This window comes from Pan paniscus, chromosome 8 (genome assembly GCF_029289425.2).
Source record: "Pan paniscus chromosome 8, NHGRI_mPanPan1-v2.0_pri, whole genome shotgun sequence".
In the NCBI taxonomy this organism is placed as follows: domain Eukaryota; kingdom Metazoa; phylum Chordata; class Mammalia; order Primates; family Hominidae; genus Pan; species Pan paniscus.
Window position 1 is genome coordinate 33,886,853 of NC_073257.2, and position 19,658 is coordinate 33,906,510.

Sequence of the window (19,658 nt, forward strand, 5' to 3'; positions counted from 1 at the left end):
TGGAATAATTAATTTTTTAAAAAATCATTATGTTTCTTTGGACTCTTGAAAGATTTAACAGAAAGTCCTATCACAAACCTCTTGAAAGATCCCAAAGTCTTTACCAATTGCGTATTAGGATCTTTGAATGTGGCATATCTGAATTCTTCCTATTCCAGTGGAAGCCCCCTTAAATGTATGTATCAGGCAACTGACTAAAACAAGATAGTACACAGTCACAGGTGGGCACATGAACACAGCTCAAGGGTGATTCAGAGAAGTGACTGCTTGGACTGATCTGACAAGGAACTGTGCTGTCAGGAGGCAATGCATGGGTGGCCACCCACATAATCCTTCAGGATAAGCCACACATCTCTCCAGCTGCTGGGGACATTGGCAGCTAAGGCTCACTGGTGAGTCCCTCTCCAGAAGTCACTCTTGGCCAGAGAAATCCACCCTCCCCAAGATGATGCTCTCACACCCAGTGTGTGCCAGGAATTTTTTGACAACTGGCTAGAGATTATAGAAAGCCTGATTTGTAGCTTGTCAAGGTATCAAGGCTCCAGTCAATGTGAATTTCAAGCTGCAATGTGGCATTATTGAACACAGAGCTGGGGAGAGACTGTACACCGTTGGCTCTAAACTGCACTGAGATAGCCCTCATCTCATGGCTGGTTAAAGCAGGCAACCACAGATCATCTACTTGTCTCAGTCCAAACAACTCTGGGATGGGCCATCCTAGCTCCAGAACTCCCCGTGGGATCAGCTGAGGTCTCAGCTGCAACTTAATGGTGTTTCCATTTCTGCCCCAGACCAACCCTGCATTCCTCGCTACCCTACAGGTGCTGCACCAAAGAGCATGCATCCCCCACTCTCTACTCAGACTCAGGGTCTCAGAGTCTGCATCTGAGGAAACCTGACCTAAGACGACAGCTGACTACATCTATTGACTGTTTTCATCCAAATTGGTTGTGTGAAGTGACATATTCCAAGGGACTTTTTTTTTTTTTTTTTTTTTGAGATGGAGTCTCGCTCTGTCACCCAGGCTGGAGTACAGTGACACGATCTCAGCTCACTGCAAGCTCCACCTCCTGGGTTCAAGCAATTCTCCTGTCTCAGCCTCCTGAGTAGCTGGGACTACAGGTGCACACCACCATGCCCAGCTAACTTTTGTATTTTTAATGGAGATGGGGTTTCACCATATTGGTCAGGCTGGTCTCGAACTCCTTACCTCAGATGATCCACCTGCCTCGGCCTCCCAAAGTGCTGGGATTATAGGCGTGAGCCACCGTGCCCAACCCCACGGGAATTTTAAGATGGCCACAATTCCAGAGATGTTTGCAAGGTGGTATTCAAAATACTTAACACCTGTTAGAACATGAGCATCCTGGAGTCAGAGCAGAGGCGAGCTGTGGTCAGCTGGCACACCTGGACCAATGTAGGCCAGCTGAATGTCATTTTGAATTTTGGTGACCTAAGGTTACAGTGATGGAGATGATTTAAAAAGTGGAGGCCAGGCACAGTGGCTCACACCTGTAATTCCAGCACTTTGAGAGGACTGCGTGAGCCCAGGAGTTTGAGAGCAGCCTGGGCAACATAGAGAGATCCCATCTAAAAAAATAAAAAATTATCTGGATGTGGTGGCACAAAACTGTAGTTCCAGCTACTCAGGAGGGAGGATTGCTTGAACCCAGGAAATCAAGACTGCAGTGACCTGTGATCACACCACTGCACTCCAGCCTGAGTGACAGAGCCAGATTCTGTCCAAAAAAAAGATTTTTCAGCAACCATCCAATTCTCTCCTTCTGCAGAATTTTGTTTGCCATAGCAATAAGGACAATGCCAAAGCTGGGGTGCTAAGACAGAAATGGTTATTACTTCAACTATGTGCCTAATTCAGGATAAAAGAATACAACTTCCACTTCTTCATGAAAAGGGGTCTCATCTCCCTGCCTGTGTCGGGCTTTCTCTAGTAAGTGTGTACTGAACAAAAAGTAGTTTCTTACATGGTGGCCAGAACAACAGAGTGTGATCTTTATGCTTTCAGGGGCAGAATTCCAAAAGCCTAACATAAAAAGAATCTTTCCTAGGTGCATCAGAATTTATTGTGAAGCATGATTAGCACATTTATATTCAGAGGTAGGAAGCAGGGATGGATACAGGTTTTGTGGGTCCTGAAGCTTATACAATTTTGGAGTACTTCCTTAAGGAAAGGAATACAAAAATTATAAACACAAAACTAGCTATGAACCTGAATATGTATTTTTTAAAAAGATAAAATTACAACATATTTCAAAAAGTGACAATTACTGCAAACATCACAAAATCTGGAAATTAAAATAGTATTCCTATTAATTAACTGACACACCTCTATAATACAATATGCCTGCATATTCTTTGATAGCATCATTTTTGGTAATATTTTCATAGAAAATATTACAAATATTTCAGTCTTTCCTCTAGCATGGTTGATCTTTGTTTGTTTATTTTTTTATTATGGATGGTTTGGAAAAGTTTCTTTCAACTTCACAAATTGCTATTCGTAGCGTCACGCACAATTTTTAGGAATCAAATTTGGGAAAATAAACTCTATCAGATTTCTTTTTTCATGTAGATTTGAAAGAATATTCTATGGAGTAGCTTGTGGCTCCATGCATTTCAACATTTTTCTTCCTCTCTTGGCATCCTTTGGGTATTTTGCACTGTAGTCTGATTTCCTATCGTGATACAACATCTGTCTCTGCATCTTGATGACATGACACCAGGTAATCCACAATGCTGGCAATAAAAGAAAATCTATGCAGGTCATATTGAGAGAATATGATCTGCCCTATGCACCCCACAAATTTAGATGGGTTTTTTTTAATGTCTAGATTAAATGTGAATAGATGTGAACAGCACTTTTTAATAGATGATAGGTAATTTTAAAAATGAGTAGTCATTGTGTTTTTTAAGTATTATATATGCAAGCTACTTTTATCATGATTATTATTTTTGTGAGATAAAAAAGATCTCCTAAAAGTTCCTGTTACATTCTCTGTGCCCACTTCTTGACTCACCTGCGTTCTAGAAATACACATAACAGAACCACTGATAGAAGCTTGGACAGAATAAAGTTGATTCACCTTCTAATTTTTCTTTTTTTTTTTTTTTTTTTTTTTTTTTTGAAACAGAGTCTTGCTCTGTCGCCCAGGCTGGAGTGCAGTGGTGTGATCTCAGCTCACTGCAAGCTCCGCCCCCCTGTTGACGCCATTCTCCTGCCTCAGCCTCCCAAGTAGCTGGGACTACAGGCGCCTGCCACCATGCCCGGCTAATTTTTTGTATTTATAGTAGAGACGGGGTTTCACTGTGTTAGCCAGGATGGTCTCGATTTCCTGACCTCGTGATCGCCCGTCTCGGCCTCCCAAAGTGCTGGGATTACAGGCGTGAGCCACCACACCCGGCCTTCCACCTTCTAATTTTTCTTACTCTTTCTTCTCTTACCAGCTCCAAAAATGGAGACTAATTTTACTTTGAACTTTGTAAAATACATATTAAAAGATTGAAAATATTTTCTATACTAAGTACTAGTAGCATCAGAATGTAAACCTGGAGCAGTTTATCCAGCTTCCTAAGAATTTCTGCTCAGACCACAGAAAATTCCTGACAGACTAGGAACGGCATGTTAGAGTTAGCAAGTTTGGCAACGCATTTATTTAAAGCATATTTGCATAGTCATTTAGAAAACTTAACGCTGCAAGATGGGGAATAAAGTCCTTGGAAATAAAGTTTCTGTTCTCTTGGAGATTCCTGAATCAACTTATTACTATATAGGTACTTTTTAAAAATCAGCCTTTATTAATATGTTGCTTGTTCTCTTGCAAACAGGATTCTTGATGAGATAGAAGAACACGACTAAGCTGTTCCCTCATTACCACCAAATCATCTCTCTCTCTCCCAAGACGTTCTCTGTACAGTCATTTCCCAAGCCCAGATGGCCACAAGCTCCCACATCAAAATTTCAGAACTCCTGAGCTAAGTATTTTCCCTAGAGGATCCACAATTATCTATATAAGTTAGTGTAAAAACGACTGAGAAATTGCTTTTATAAAAAAGTTCTCCAACTTGTGGACTGAAATCCCGTGGGTGTTTACCCAGGCAGTAGAATTTCTCACTTCATTTCTGTTTCAGTCTAAGAGTGGCCAGCAGATAATTTTCTATTTTGGTGGAACAGCAGCAAATGCTTTATTACTCCCTCTGTAACTGGAATAGACGAGTGGGGCCAAATGATAAAGAAGAATAAAAGGAGAAAATAACAGCAGTATTTTATATGTTAACAATGGCTTTTGCAACAGGTCTGAATGCAACCTGTTTCTGTAATGGGAAAATGGAGTAACCCAACAAAAATACACAGATGGCCCCTCGAAAAGGACATCGATTGTTCTTTTGGACTGCACAGTATCAAAAGCTCCTTCCTGCATTTGATGACCTTCCCACCTGATGGGTCTGAACTCGGGATGACTGTGCCAGAGACTTGCTTTTCCAGGCCCCCTTGCAGCCCGTGTGCAGGCAGGTACTATTGCCCACCCCTACCAGACCTGACTCAGAGCACAAGAAGCAGGGTCCGTGGAGTGTGCTCTTTCCCTGACATCAACAGCAGCTTTGTTTCAGGAATAAGTCCATTGGAATAAGCCTATCTACCCAGTCAGATTCCCCAAGAAGCAGACCCGGAAATCAGGCTTTGAAGACAAGCTGTTTATCGGAGATGTGAGCTCAGGAAACATGGGTTGAAAAGTCAGGGAACAGAAAAATGTCAGTAGGGTTCTTCAATGAACAGGTTACCCCTGTGAGCACCTGAACTTCAGTCCTACTGGGGTCCTCTGGGAGATGGCTTAGAACAAGCCTCAGAATTAGTTACCCCCACTGTGGAGGGAGAAATCCAAACTGCTTATCTTCTGTTATGGACTGAACATATTTGTCCCCTCAAAATTCATACGTTGGAGCTCTAACCCCAGTGTGACGGTATTTGGAGTAAGGAAGTAGTTAAATTAAAATTAAATGAGGTCATCAGGGTGAGTCCCTGATCCGATAGGATTAATGTCATTGTAAGAAGAGACAGTAGAGACCTTTCTCTTTCTCTCTCTTTCTTTCTCTTTCTCTCTCTCTCTCTTTCTTTCTCTTTCTCTCTCTCTCTCTTTCCATGCATACGTGATGACAGACCATATAAAGATACAGCAAGAAGGCAGCTGTCTGCAAGCCAGGAAAAGAGTCCTCACCAGAAACTACACGGGCCAGAACTTTGATGTTGGACTTCCCGCCTCCAGAACTGTGAGAAAATGGATTTCTATTGTTTAAGGCTTCCAGGCTGTGGGATTCTGTTAAGGAAGCCTAGCAGAGGAATACATCCTCTGATTCTCTTTTGTCCTGAGGGCATCATCACTCCGTGACACCCAGCCTGCCCTGCCTGGGGTGGGCAGAGCTTTGTCAGAGGCAGCCCTCAGGAGAGAATCACAGGTACTTTCAGAATCACAGGTGACTGAGGAAGGAGTGGTGGGTGCCAAGCAACTGCAGGTGGGGCATTGACAGAGCCTGCTGCACTCCCCGTCATGAAACCATGACATTTAGCATTCTGGGGCAGCAGACGTGGTTTTTTTCTGCTGCATCATTTTCATCCCTTTTTCTTGCTGCCTAGCCTTGCACCAGGGTCCTGCCCTCCAAGAATTCAAAGAGCTACTATTTCATAAACTACTTTCCTGCTTCAGTCAGTCAGAGTCCATTTCTGTTGTTTGCAACTAAGAATGCTCACTGTGCACTCCAAGTTGCATCTAGGCATGAAAACAAGAATTTATCAGTGTTATCTGCATCTTCCAATCCAATATTACAACAATAAAGGTGTCTAATTCATGACTGAAACAAGGCAAATTGGTACATGACCCTGAAGGGATACTTTTTACAAAGTAAGATTACAATATCTGCCCCAAATGTGTAGCAAAAGCCTTAACATTTTGTTTACCATGTAGTCCAGCAGTTCTATTTCTAGCTAATTTGTCCTAAAATAATTGGACAAGAGCTGAATGAATGTGTATTGTGATGAACACATTATGATATTTAGGGCAATGTATATAATGTCAAAAATAAGAAATCAAAAGTCCAAAATCGAGAGAATATTTAAACAAATTACAGTGTATCTTTAGTGGAATACTTTGCAGCTATTAAAAGTGACATTGCAGAAGTATATTTTTAATATGAAAAAATACTCATGATGTAAGCCAAAAAACAAATTACAGAACAATATAGATCCCATTTTTGTAAGAAGAAAACTTATTAAGTCTTGGACAAAATTCTGAAAGAATATATACCAATATATTATGGAAAAAAACACAATTACTTTGGCACCAACCTATTAATCAAAGCTAAATTTGGGTAGTAGAACAAAGGTGATTTTTATTTTCACCTTATATTTAGGTATATTTATGATTGCTCTATAATAAGTATTAGATACTAACCAAATTTTTAGATAATAATAATAATACCTATTCTACCTCATTCACAGGGATAGGTAGGAAAGTGTGATTGTCACTAAAAATTTCATAAACATGCAGCTAAGGAAAGCCTCCATAGAATAAGATATATGATAATCTCCAAAACAATTTAGCATATAATTTCACAATGCATCAGTAGGACTGCTATGATTAATATCAGCAGGCACAAAAATAACGTTAAGATTATGCATGAACCATTAGTCATCAGGTGCCAATTAATATGGGAATTCACTCAGTACTAAAAGTACAAACCTAAGATTGTCTTCAGCATCATCTTCATCAAGATGTTCTGGAATAAAACCAATTACAAGAGACCAAAAAGTCCTGGCCAATAAAATGATCATTGGATTATATAAAATGTTAATAACGCAATGCATCTTGCTAATATCCTAATCGCTGTTAGCAGGAACACTTTTAAATCCTAAGGAGACAGAATTAGGTAAGGAGCTCTGGCAGAAGAATTAAAGCAAATGTATACATTGAATACTACTAAAATAAGTTATTTTGTCCTGGCAACTCGAATGCTTTGATAAATAAGTTACTCAACATCTTACAAAACTTGGAATTTAACATGTGCTAGTGAAAATTCAGAAGTCATTCTTTTTACATACTTGTCACATGGCCAAAATATTTTTATCTCAAAAATGAGTTGTAGCCATGAATTTAGCCCCCAGGGGCTGAGATGTAACCAGGGGGGTAGAAACTGTGGATTGCTCCTCACTCTCCCTTACTGTAACTGTAATAGGTTCATTGCCTGCCCATTGCTTATGGGAAGTCAACATACCTAGACACTGGGTTGCGGCAGAGAAAAAGTTTTGTAGTAGGACCACTGAATGAGGAGACAGGAGGAACCTCAAATCTATCTCACCAAGGAGTTTGAGGCTAGGGTTTTTGAGAGTTTGGGAGTGGGCTGAAGTATAGAGATCGTTGACTGGTAGAAGAGTGCCAGAAAAAGTCGTGGGACAGGGAGATGAAGAAGCTGTATTCCCACGCCAATCCCATTCCTCTGTGGGGATTTTCCAGCTGGTTGTCATCAGCTGTTTCACTGGAATTCAGGACCAGAAAAAACATACTAAGTAATTCTTAAATAAAAGCCTTACAATTCCAATGTTGGGGATCCTATCTTAAGCAAAAGCCATATTATTATTTTCTTTTTCTTTCTTTCTTTTTTTTTTTTTTTTAAGACAGAGTCTTGCTCTATAGCCCAGGCTAGAGTGCAGTGGTGCAGGATCAGCTTACTGCAAACTCTGCCTCCCAGCTTCAAGTCATTCTTCTGCCTCAGCCTCCTGAGTAGCTGGGATTACACACACCCACTACAACGCCTGGCTAATTTTTGTATTTGTATTACAGATGGGGTTTCACCATGTTGGCCAGGCTGGTCTCAAACTTCTGACCTCAGGTGATTCACCTGCCTTGGCCTCCCAAAGTGCTGGGATTACAGGCGTGAGCCACCACGCCCAGCCAAAAGCCATATAATTCTAATGTCAGGTATCCTATCTATAGGAATGATGGGGATGTGAATGGTCTATATCTAGTACTATGTGACTTTCAGTCATAAGGAAGTGGGTCAAAGTACAGCCTGATTAATGCTTAATTATAACAATATTTCTGTCCAGAATTCTTATTAACTCTATAAAGATGGCATCATTGTCCCCTTTCCAACATCCTAACAAAACCCAGATTTGGTTTTTGTATTGACTGTGCACACACACACAGCCTGTTGTCTCCTCCTTTCTCCACCCTACTTTGCCCTAGAAGCCTGACCCCACTGGACTACATCATGGACTCTCATGACCTTGAGCTTCTGGTTGGGTTTGGCCAATGGGAGCCCCTGCAGGAGATCATGGAGCAGGGGAAGGGTAAATCCAGGGTAGTTCTTTCCCTGGCTCCCTCCTTACAGACTGGTTGCATCTCTCAGCCTAATGTCCTAGAACTGGAAAAGCAGCCTTCTACCCACAGACTAGCTATACCTATGGAACATCTGTCTCTAGGTTCTAGAAACCATTCATTTAAAAAGTGGACAGAAGATACAGGGTCCAATGGGGTGAATCTCAGCATTCTTACTTGGAACGTAGGCCTGAAGCAGTCTCTCTTATGACAGATACTGTTGAATTAGTTGATCCCAAAGAATCCAGCGTCTCAGTGGTGTCACAGGACCAACAGGTTCATATGTCCACTGCACAGTAACAAACCAACTACGCTGAGACAGAAGAGTTTGCAGCAGAGAAAAAGTTTAATGATCACAGGGTGCCAAGTGAGGATATGAGAGGAAACCCTCAAATCCATTTCCCTGAAGAGTTCTAGGCTGGGGTTTTTAAGAAGATTGTGGAGGATAAAGGGCTAGGAAATTGGGGTCATTGATTGGTCAAAGTAAGATGGATGAAATCATCAGGACATGGAAATTGCATTCTTAGATGACTCAGCTCATGGGGGTCCTTCAGACCAGCTAACATCTAGTTTCACTAGTATGCAGGACCTGAAAGAGTATCTCAAAAGGAAAAATTAATGTCTCATAATGTTCAAGTTGTTGTCTTTAGGGCAGTTAAGGGAACTATAATCTTGTAACAGGTTCTAGCGATTCTGAGGCAATAGGTACTGAACAACTACAAGGAAGAGGTCAGACAGCAGGCTGACCTCATGATTAATGCTGAATATGCTAAAACTTGGTTTATTTTTGTTTCTCTCCCTCCCTCCTTCTCTAATTAATTTTATAAAGTTTATAGGGACAGTTTCAGTGGCTTGACACAAGGGAAGTTTATTTCTTGCTCATGTTACAGAACAGTGAGGGTCAGCATGAAATGGGAGGGATCTACTTCCAGAAGTCACCATGAACCCAGGCTGCTTTCTTCCAATGTCTCCACTATTCCCTATGGCTCCTGTTCTTGCTGCAGGTGGGGAGAGCACGAGCAAGGAGCAGGCCTGGAAGTCACATACATTCCTTCCACCCACATTCCGTGGGCTGGAACTCAGCCCTACAACCCCACTTAACTGCAGGGGCCTGGGAAAACGTAGTCCAACAGCATGGCAGGGAAAAAGAAAACAGAACAGTTTGGTAAACAACCAGCCAGTCTGCACCTCACCCTTCCAGCAAGGAGTAGCTAGATGAGTCAAGACTGCTCCTGGTAGCATGTGATAGGAACTGAACTATGGTGACTCGGCCAAATAAGGGTGCCCTTTGTTTGTTTTTATACAGCAAGGAATCTGGGAGTAGGTAACTCAGAGATGTTTAAGGAATCCGGCTTCTCCTCCCTTCTTTCTCTGCAATCCTTAAAGTATGAATTCTGTCTCCCAGTTGCAAGATGGTGCCAGGTATTCTGCCCAAATTCCAGGCAGGGGAAAGGTGAAAGGGCAAAGTGCAAATGACAAAAGGAATGTGTCTGACAAGTTTAGTCGCTTTTTAAAAAGACTTTTCTGGAAGCCCCCCTCTCACAGGATGGTCTCTTTCATGACTACACTGCCTTAAGAAAACCTAGGGAAGGGTTGCCAGATAAAACACAGGACGTTTGGTTAAATTTGAATTTCAGATAAACAACAAATAATTTTTAGTATAAGTATGTATGTCCCATGCTGGGTATCCTGTTTTTTATTTGTTTTTGCTAAATCTGGAAAGTCTAGCCTCGGGAGATGTGTATTTTTTCATGGATACATTGCCCCTCTGAAAAAAGTCAAGATTCTGTTGAAAAGAAAGAGAGGAAAATGGACTTCAGGTAGGCAGCTGGAAGTATATGTCCCAGTGACCACAGGACCCAATACGTGCCAATAGCACATAAGCAGAAGTCTGCAGGGTGTGTCTTCCAGGAAGTTTCTCCTGTCTCCTGATACAATTAGGCACCTGACCTTTTTTTTTTTTTTTTTTTTTTTTTTTTACCACAGTTGTGACTCCTGGAGGACCAGCAGCCATCTTGAGATCATGAGGTAACAAACATGAGAACAGAGGCCTACACGTCAAAGATGGAGAAACAGAAAGATAATCAGTGCCTGGGTCCAGAAGGGATTGTTGCCCTGCTGGGGAAGGCTATCCAGGCTGACACTGTCTTTCCTTGCACTCCACGATTATCCTTGTGGAGCCAGGAACTGGTGTCATGCTTGTCAGGATGAGGGACCTTAGAATTAAACCAAGACCAAAAAGAGGATACAGCTGATAGAATTTCCCCAAAACCAGACCCATCTGGTTAAGCTGACCCTAAAGCCCCAATTGCTCAATACCTCCAGTTCCATGAGCCTCAAAATGTCCTTATTGTTTAAGATCATTTGAACCAAGGTTTCTGTTCCTTGTAGGAAAAACATCTTAGGCCGGGCATGGTGGCTCACATCTCTAATCCCAGCACTTTGGCAGGCCAAGGCAGGCAGATCACCTGAGGTCAGGAATTTGAGACCAGCCTGGACAACATGGTGAAACCCTGTCTCTACCAAAAATACAAAAAAATTAGCTGGGTGTGGTGGCAGGCGCCTGTAATCCCAGCTACTAGTGAGGCTGAGGCAGGTGAATCACTTGAACCTGAGAGACGGAAGTTGCAGTAAGCCGAGACTGCACCACTGCACTGCAGCCTGGATGACAAAGCAAAATTCTGTCTCAAAAAAAAGAAAGAAAGAAAAACATCCTAACTAAGAAAACCAGATTCTCCAGTCCAATACATATACTTCTAACAGATTTGACATTTATCTCATTATACAAATATGCAGAAATAAAATTAACATTAGGCAATATAACATTGCTGCCATTTTTAAGGAGGAATATGTATATTTTTACAAACAAAAATTCAAAGCAAAATCATACTATTAAATGTTTGTGTCAAGTATGTTTTTTCCGTATCATTCTATGTATCTTGTAAGGCCTGTAAATAGATTAAAATTTTTGTTGTTACTTATTCCTACTGGTTCTGGAGTCATGCACTAAAGTGCTGCATTTTTAAGTTTCAGTAATTGGACTCCTGAGACTCACAGAGAGGAGGAACATACATTAAGATATCATATTCTATTCTCAACATGTGACTGTCATTATCTTCCAACTCAATAATGCTTATAAATGTACACGCTATGTATGAGCTACTGTAAGTCTTTAAAAATCCTGTAGCTTTACATTTATAGCTATCCTAGTCAGTAGGAGTTAATTTTAGCTGGGTTGCACCTATTGTTTCATGCACGCCCTCTAGGTTCTTTGGAAACACTGTAAAATATTATGACCCAGAAACAGAAAACCATGATCCATATCCTCAGTCACGTTTTCTTTGACATGGGCAACTTGTCACAGATTCAGTAGGAATAAAGGCCACTCGCAGAAAGAGGAGATAGACTAAGTCTCGATTTGATCATCCTTATCAATGCTATGTAGGAAAGGAAAGGAAAATCCTGGCATGAAAACAATCAAAAATAGTCATTGGCCGAGTGCAGCAGCTCATGCCTGTAATCCCAGCACTTTGGGAGGCTGAGGCTGGAAGATCACTTGAGAACAGGAGCTTGAGACTAGCCTGGGCAACATAGGAAGACTGCGTTTCTACAAAAAAATAAGAAAAATTAGCTGGGTGTGGTGCTGCACACCTGTAGTCCCAGCTACTAGGGAGGCTGAGGTGGGAGGATCGCTTGAACTTGGGAGGTGGAGGCTACAGTGAGCTGTGACCTTGCTAGTCTGGGCAACAGAGTGAGACTCTATCGCAAAAGAAAAACAAAAAAACAACCACAACAAAAAAAATACCCTAAGGTTTTTTTTCTCCTGAGTTAGCTGATGTGTGCAGTCAAAACCCTCTCTTCAGTTAACTGGAGAAAAGACTGGCCCCTTTAAAGATCTTGCTTCACTGATGAGGAAAGCCAACGAGCTGCCATCTCCTCTTGAACAGAGATGCCAAACCCAGTTACGTCAACTTCAAAAACCCATCTGAGTCCTTTTGTAAAGGTAAAATTTTGTTGTGACAAATGTTTGTTGTGTCAATGAAGTTGGCCATTGCCAAGGGAGATCCTTTTGTTGGGGAAGGATCCTCAAACCAGCAGTGATTGTGATGATGGAAACAGATCTGTCATCATGGCTTCATTCATTCTCCAGTGGTAATTGGAGAAGCACAGAATTTCTCACTCATGCTTAGGTCAGAAATCTTTCATAAATGACCTACCAAGTTACTCAAGTGTGTTTGCTCTTATGTAATGCTAGTAAATACATTTCAGGGTTTTAAATCACTCAATTCTGTCTCTCTCTTCAGACATATATATGTATAAACATATGTACATATGTAAATGTTATGCATATATTATTATTACATATTATACATCTATTACACAGTATACATATAATATATACTATGTTAGATATAGTATATATACAGTATTATCGCTACATCTGAGTGACAACACTATATATACTATATATAATACTGTGTACAATATATGTATAATATGTCAGAAAGATAATACAAATATATGATTTATTATGTTACATATAATATACATATATAACAACTTGTAAATGTATATATATCTGTAATGTACAACACAATCTTTTTAATCTTTCAGGAAATTCACTGAAAATTAAACTGACAAACAAAGATTTCCCAATTAGTGCAATCCTGGCCCCAACTTTCCTTGCAAAGATTTCGAACACCCAGCGCTAATGTCTGGACAGCGCCTACCCCTCCTCAGAGTGATGGGAGGAAAGAAGGAAAGGCAAGCAATGGCTGAAAAGATGGAAGGAATAAACCAACACTCGTCATTTCTCAAGAGTTTGTGAAACTTCCCATTTTCTGTTAAGGAAGTAAATTACAGAAGCTTCGGTGAAAGGGGTGGAATCACCTGGTTCTTCAGCTTTGCTTAGCTTGTTGGATGACCAGGGACATCTTCAGATTTTTGTTACCACACCTGGTTCCTGAGCCAGGTCCTTCAGTGAGTGCTTTCCAAAGGCCCTGTGGCCACTTGCGACTTCCACTGGCTTCTCGTGTTTCGACACTAGTTTTATTTTTGAAATACTTGCCACTTTTCATCATAGGAAATAGCTGGCTTGACTACCGTTCTCACTCCTTTAGCTGCTGTGTCAATACTTCAAAACATTCAGTCAGTTAACTCGATTCAGTCAAAAATTGTCACAATGTTTAGCATTGTGTTGACAAAGCCTATGGCTTTGGAGAAAATACAGCTCATTAAGTTCTTAGTGATTCTTCATGGTGCAGAGCTACACGGTAGCAGCTACAAATGTAACCAGACCACCCTGACAAAACGAAGGCAATGAATTAATATCGGAGTGCTCACCATGTGCCAGGCACCGGTTGGAATTTAGCCATGTCTCATCTCACTTTATCTCACAATAACCCAAGCCCTTCAAGCTGATGGTTGCCCAAAGTTGGATTGAAATGATAGTTTATTATGTCATTTCTGTTTACTCACTAATACTCAAAGAATGCAGAAAAAGATAAGCTTGACAGGCGAATTTCAGTTGATGGTTCAGTTTCCTTGAACTTGTATTTGGTCTTGTTGCGAACTGATTTGACTCCCTTTAAAAAATCAGAATGTAGAGTGTCTGGGTTCCTGTGCCCAGAGAAAGGACATTAGAGAAGATTCAAAACAGATGGAGATGTAGAGCTGGTTGAGTGCAGGCGGAGGAAAACGGGAGAGGAGGGGAGGACGGGGGAAGCTTCAGTCTAAAGAACAGTGTCTATAAAATGCACTTTCAAAACAACACTGTCTGAATGCCTCCTTGTGTGCAAGTTACAGGGCTGACCAAGAGATTTTTAAGTAACCAGGAGAAGACACTAACTTTGCTAATGAATAGCCAGGAAGTGTTAATGAGGCATTCATGAAGATGCTCTCAGGACTTAGCAATGAGAATGTCCCGAGGCAGGGAACCAGGGCAGGAGAAGGCCTGGGGCGACCTGGGCTTGAGGAGTAGAGTAAATAGAGAAAAACCTTAGAAATGGGTTCTATGGCAGCCTTTAGCTATAATGTAAGTGGAGTTTATATCTTAAATAAATTATTCTATTTTTACTGCAAATATTCCTCTCTTAAAAGGACCAACGAATATCTACACATTATATACCTGCTCGTCTTCCATGTTCTGTGCCCAGAGGAAGTCCAACAAGCTCGAGACACCACAAATCATTTGTGAGGGAAAGGACAAGCTCTTCCTTAAAAGCAATAAACTGTGTCTCCTGGACTTTCATGTAAGTATCGGCTGGTAAAGGGAGTTGTCACAGACAATAGATTTTCCCCACAATTATAAAACTCAGCAGTTTTGTGTCTTGAATGATGATAATACAGACAGATAATTAAATCCTAACTTCTGTCTTAGTCTTCTTCAATTCTCAACAATGAATTGGTAATTTACTCATGAATTTCATGTATATATATGTATATAATATATATGCATAAATATATAGATGTATATATATCATATATGTATATCATGCACACACACAAAAGGCGAAGAAAAGTGCTTTCTATCTTATGTTTTTTCAAATTAAAAATTTGTATCTTGCACATATTTTTAGTGGTATCAAATAAAGCATTCATTGTACTTTCTGAAGATTTATTAAGACACTAGTAAGCCTTTATGCATTTGTGCTAAGGGAAAAAGGAAGAGAGGGAGGAAGGAAAGAAACAAGAAGAGAAGAAAGGAAAAGGATCTCCCCAGTATAATAACTACCCCATACACACATGGCACACACACGCACATTACACACATATGCACACACATACACACATGCACATTACACACACACACACACATGCACACACATTACACACACATGCACACACATGCACATTACACACACATTACACACACATGCACACATGCAAGATTGTTGGGTACAGTGAGGAAAGGGTTTTTCAGGTACTTCTTTTTTAACTGCTAATTCATGGTATTTACAGAAAAGTCAGAAAATATATAGTATGTAAAAAGGGAAAAAATGGAAATCACTTTTAATTGAAGCTCCCAGAATTAATCATTGTCAGTATTTTTAGCTACACTCTTAATATTAGTGTCTTTAAAGAGAATATCCTGTGTTCTTTAAGAAAAGAATAGGAAATAAATTAAAGGACGGGCCCTGCTGTGTCTCCCTGCCCCCATCTCCTGGAATCTAGTTCCCTTTTCCCTGCCGGGGAGGAGCAATAAAGTGTGAAGCCCTCCCTGTGCCACCTGCCTCACCCCACCCTGATCCCTCTGACCCCATGAAGAGATGTCAACTTCCACTTGGCCAGAGTTTTAAATCCGCAAAACTTGAAGATTAGAGCGAAATAACTAAAATGAACTTTTAGTTTCTGTCTTCTTACCTAACATACAATTTGGTTAGATTTGCACAAATTAGTGGCATGTGGTGGCACGCACCTGCAGTCCCAGCTACTCAGGAGGTAGGGCAGGGGGATTTCTTGAGGCCAGGAGTTTGAGGCTGCAGTGAGCTATGATCACGCCACTGTACTTCAGCCTAGGTGACAGGGCAAGAGCCTATCTCTTTTAAAAAGAGTTTTTAGAAGATCTGCACAAATGAAGAATATGTGTTTGTAATGGGCTGTCTTATTATGGGCATTTCATGGTGCTCATAAAACTCACATTTGGGAGGATTCTCTGTAGCATCTGTATTCAGGGAGCAAATTAAGCAAAACAATACAAACTCATGAATGCAAAATGTAGCACAAAAGTAAATACTCAGAATGAGAAAAGAATTCACAACAAATAACACATCTTTTAAAACTAACAAATACTGCAAGTGCCACAAAAGGCAAAGAAAAAGATATAATCTGTTTATTAACTGGCTGGCCCACTACCATAATATTTTCCACAGACTAGTTTTTTTTTGTTTTCTTTTGTTTTTGTTTTTGAGACAGGGTCTTACTCTGTCATCCAGTCTGGAACGCAGTAGCACAATCACAGCTCACTGCAGCCTCAACCTCCCAGGCTCAGTTGTTCCTTCCACCTCAGCCTCTTGAGTATATGGGACCATAGGCATGTGCCACCATGCTTGACCAGTTTTTGTTTTTGATTTGGTTATTTATAGAGACAGGGTCTTGCCATGTTGCTCAGGCTGGTCTTAAACTCCTGGGCTCAAGTGATCTTCCTGTCTCAGCCTCCCAAAGTGCTGGAATTATAGGCGTGAGCCACCTCACCTGCCCTCCCAAACTAGTTTCTAGCTCTACTTGTACCTCCTTCACTTCCTACTTCCCAGCAGGGTCAGTATCCTAAGACAGGTTCACATCACAGTTCTGCCCCTGACTCTAGGCCGTCATTCATAATTCCAGTCAAGTTGCCACGGTGTGCAGTAGGGTACTGCTGAAACCCATCCTACGTGGGAAAGCCAGCCACGAGTTGTCTACAGAGTGACTCTGAACCACCAGAACACATCCCACTAAACTCTCACTAAATATACACCCCCAACCTGACTTCCCATTAGCCGCATATCCAAGTGCCTGTGGCCACTTCAATGCCACCCAACTCAAGGAGAAATAAGACGAGGAGAAGTCAAAAGGGGAAGACACAGTGGTCCTAACCAGCTGCAATTAAAAGGTCATACTTTTTGGCCGGGTGCAGTATCTCATGCCTGTAATCCCAGCACTTTGGGAGGCCCAGGCGGGCAGATCACGAGGTCAGGAGTTCAAGACCAGCCTGGCCAACATGATGAAAACCCATCTCTTGGGCCAGGCACAGTGGCTCAAGCCTGTAATCCTAGCACTTTGGGAGGGCAAGGTAGGCAGATCATGAGGTCAGGAGTTCGATACCAGCCTGGCCAACATAGTGAAACCCTGTCTCTACTAAAGATACAAAAATTAGCTGGGCATGGTGGCACACATCTGTAGTCCCAGCTACTTGGGAGGCTGAGGCAGAAGAATTGCTTGAACCCAGGAGATGGAGGTTGTGGTGAGCCGAGATCGCACCACTGCACTCTAGGCTGGGCAACAAAGCAAGACTCCATCTCGAAAAAAAAGAAAAGAAAAGGAAAAAGAAAAGAAACACGAAAACCCATCACTACTAAATATACAAAAATTAGCCGGGTGTGGTGGCACGTGCCTGTAAGCCCAGCTACTTGGGAGGCTGAGGCAGGAGAATCACTTGAACCCAGAAAGTGGAGGTTGCAGTGAGCCAAGATCGCGCCACTGCACTCCAGCCTGGGAGATAGAGCAAGACTCAGTCTCGAATAAAAAAAAATCATACTTTTGCTAATTTTACTAAACTACTACCGTAGGAACACAATACCCCTGGGAAGGGGCTCTGCACTGAGAGGACCTGATGTGAGTGTCATTAGCTTCAAGGTAAGTCCACCTCTGCACGCACAGTTGTTGGGAAAGACTTCAGCAGCACCCAGAGAAGCTGGCATCCCCCCAAAATCTAAAACAGATGAGAGGGTAGTTATCAGGTTAAGTATACAGAATTTACTTAAGAGGTCATGGAGAGGAATCCAGAAGTTTCCTCCAAATTGAGCCACAGCCAGAGACAGAGAAAGCAAACCAATCATGAGCCCAAGTCACAAGGGACACTGTTCCAAATTACAGGCATAGACTTGTCAAGGAGCTGCTTCTCACAGGGGAAACTCTATCTGGTTTGTTTCGGAGTGGGGAGCAGCAGCTATTTATTTATTTAAAGGTGGTGAACAGCTCTCCCAAATATTGCCAGGTGGCCAGCAAGTTCTAAATACGAACTGGCTTCCAATAATTTGAAAACTTTAACATTGATAGCATCTGCTGTTGAAAAAAAAAATGTAGGCTTTGGATGCCACACGACTGTGGATTCAAATCCAGGCTCTGCTAGTTACTAGCTATATGACCCTAGATAAGATACTTTGCTGCTTGGAATCTTGGTCTTCTCACCTGCAAATGGGTTTAACAATATTTACTCTATAGTATTACTTGAAGATTCATGGTATTTGTGACAATTCTGCCGCAAATGAAATTTTCATCAAATGGTAGCCATTATTATAAAGCTGTATTTTCCATTTATTTTGGCTTGGCACAAAGATGATTCAAACCTCATCTGCAATTTGTGCATTTCCATCTGGCAGCAACCAACAAGTCAGCTAAGATGGCGACTTACTCTAAGGGTGCAACCTACAGCAAACCTGTCCATCACAGTACTAGCCAGCTAAAGTTTGTTGCAAGCTTTCAGTCTGCTGCGGAGGGACAAGCTGAACATCATTTGGGGCTTTGAGAGTCTTGAGTTCTTACCTGGTCGGTGAGCTAGTGTATGAATATTCCACATACAAATTCTTTGGCCTCATGGACACTTTTCATAAAGCTACCGGAAGAAATCCTGACACCCAGGCAATCACCAAGCCAGACCACAAGCACAGGGACAGACATGGGCTGCTATCTGTAGGCGCAAGAGCCTTGGCCCTGGAAAGGGCCACTCGTCCCAACATCCTGTGGCGATCGTCACCAGGCAGGTGGGAAAAGGCACAACACTCCCCAGCCCCACCGTTACCATCGATAAAAGTAATGTTTGCAAAATGCATACCTAACAATTTAGGACAGTCAGGTCTGCTTGATAGTGTTCTTTAATTTGCCTGTTTAAACCATTCTACAGATAGTTTCATGACTGTCAGATTACGAAAGTTACAATGCAATGATATTTGAAGACTCTATGTGATGGTGTGTCTTCTTTCTCATAAGATAAACTTTTTTTTATCTTTGCTTTATCTTATAAAAGAATTATATATCAGACATGCTGTGTGGTATAATAGATGTAAAATAAATTATTTAAAAGAGGAAAAAATGCAGGAGTGTTGAGGAGGATAAACTTTTCCTCTGCCCATGGAACACAAAAGTTCCATGACTTGGGTCCTTCACATTTAACTGATAAAAGATAGATTAAACAGGAGAAATGGAATATACAATTTATCGATATCTACATGCACTGGGAGGTCACAGAAAAGAAGGAGAACCCAAGGAAGTGATCAGACTTGGGGACACATGCCATTGTAACAAAGGAAAAAGGGTTTGGGCTTCAAGGGAAAATAAATTGTAGCAAAGTGAGTAGGAACTATATGGAGAAAGCTAATGGGAGATAAGGGTTATTTTCGTAAAATCTGTTTATGCACATTCATTTTGCTGACCCTCCAACTTCCTGGTACATTTGCTCTCCTCTTCCTGGTACAGGACAGGGGAAACCTTCACACATGGAAACTTATGCCCTGCTTTTAGGCAGAAAAGAGGAGAGAAGAGAATGCTTCCTATTTGATTCTCATTGCCTTCAGC